The sequence below is a fragment of the Suillus bovinus genome (assembly GCF_016758785.1).
Source record: "Suillus bovinus strain UH-Sbo-P2 chromosome Unknown EDB93scaffold_236, whole genome shotgun sequence".
NCBI classification, from domain to species: Eukaryota; Fungi; Basidiomycota; class Agaricomycetes; order Boletales; family Suillaceae; genus Suillus; species Suillus bovinus.
In genome coordinates, this window is record NW_024542292.1 from 12,252 (window position 1) to 13,872 (window position 1,621).

Sequence of the window (1,621 nt, forward strand, 5' to 3'; positions counted from 1 at the left end):
CCCGGCTAGTTGTCGTCGATCTATAAGCCTAGTACGTCCTCGATGGAAAGATTGTTCGAATCGTGAGTTTCTCCATCGCAAACCTCGTATAATAAACGCTGCAGGTTACGATCAGGATCATTTCTGAAATTCTGAAAACGACAAACGCGTCACTGACTCGGAATTGTATCTTGCGGTCAGGCTCCTTTTTTTTATCCTGAGCAACCGCTGCAGAGTGTTCGGTTCATGACAGCCTGGATGCAAAACGTCACATGACCTCTGACACTGTGCCCACTAACCTCATGGAGATTGTGGGGTAAGAAGGGCGATCAAAAATATGGGACTAGGTCAAAACTAGGTCAATAATGAACATACCCCTAATGACACTTGCGCTCTAATGAAAAAAAGCTCAAATAGAATCGGTGCATGGTATTCTAGAAGCCAAGTGAGTCGTCACTCAAGACCGAGACTCAGACGAAGGATGATGTCGACATCAGCATCTGGAACGTACTAATGGAGCCTTCAGGCAGGTATAAGCTTGCAACATATCCTGCCATTGATTTCTATCACCCACTCAATACTCGACAAAATCAACCATCAATACATCTCACACAATGGCACCTCCTTCTTCAGGCAGTTACAAGATCCAGAATTTTCTGCATAAAGACAGGTTTGTTCACATGAAACAAGACCATACTGTTGTTGGCTCGGATCACGGTGATACCGTACGCGTTGCATCATTGGCGTAGGTCCTATGCTCATCAATCCTCATAGATCGAGGTCTCTGTCAAAAACGAAGTTTTGGGCCTCGTAACTCTTCATGATAAAGCAAGGAACAAGTATCTTGTCATCGATGAAAAGGTTTGTCTATCTGATATTGATATATGAGAGTCCGCTAACGGCGGGAATGATAGAATGGTGATGTCGTAGGCAGCTCCGAGCCTCAGGAGCTACAGCTCTCCACCGAGAGTGGCCAGCCTAATGATAGGAACTATCTGTGGGTATGATTATTGTTGTTGATAATGAGAATTCATTCGTCTCGTTCTATAGAATCCATATCATGAACGTCAACGAAGTGTGGATCCTCAATGGAGACAAAGACAATACTCCGGTTTGTTTTTGATTTTGGGGCGGCTTTATAACCAATGTCACACCAGATCGTTGTTGCTCCGGCTCCTCCCCCGAACGTTGTGGACTTCGAGAAGAAGTTCTGGAAGTTTGAGGAGGCTTAAGTTGTGTCGGAATGCAAGGAAGTTTGCTTGATGTTACTGTAACTCATCGCGTCGGAGAATGCTTGTATGATTAGCCATAGGTCCTAAGGTCGTTATGTATGGAACAACGTTTGGTCGTCCTTGGCGGGACAGTGAGATGGACGGGTAGCGTGAAATCAGAAAAGACTTTGGTCCTTGTATTTTTTCGGCAACCTCGGCATTGTCTTTGGTCTCAGCATGCCGAATTGCTATTCATTACGGTATTTCGGCGATTCGTGAGCATTTTCCTAACAATCTGACGAAGAAAGGAGTTGTTTCAGTGCCAAAAGTTTAGCAAATCTGTCCAAACCTTTTCTAAGAAATCATTGTACTATGTAGGCCCTAATGCGCGTCTTCTACTATGAAACTTGTGATATTTGATCATTAGTTCA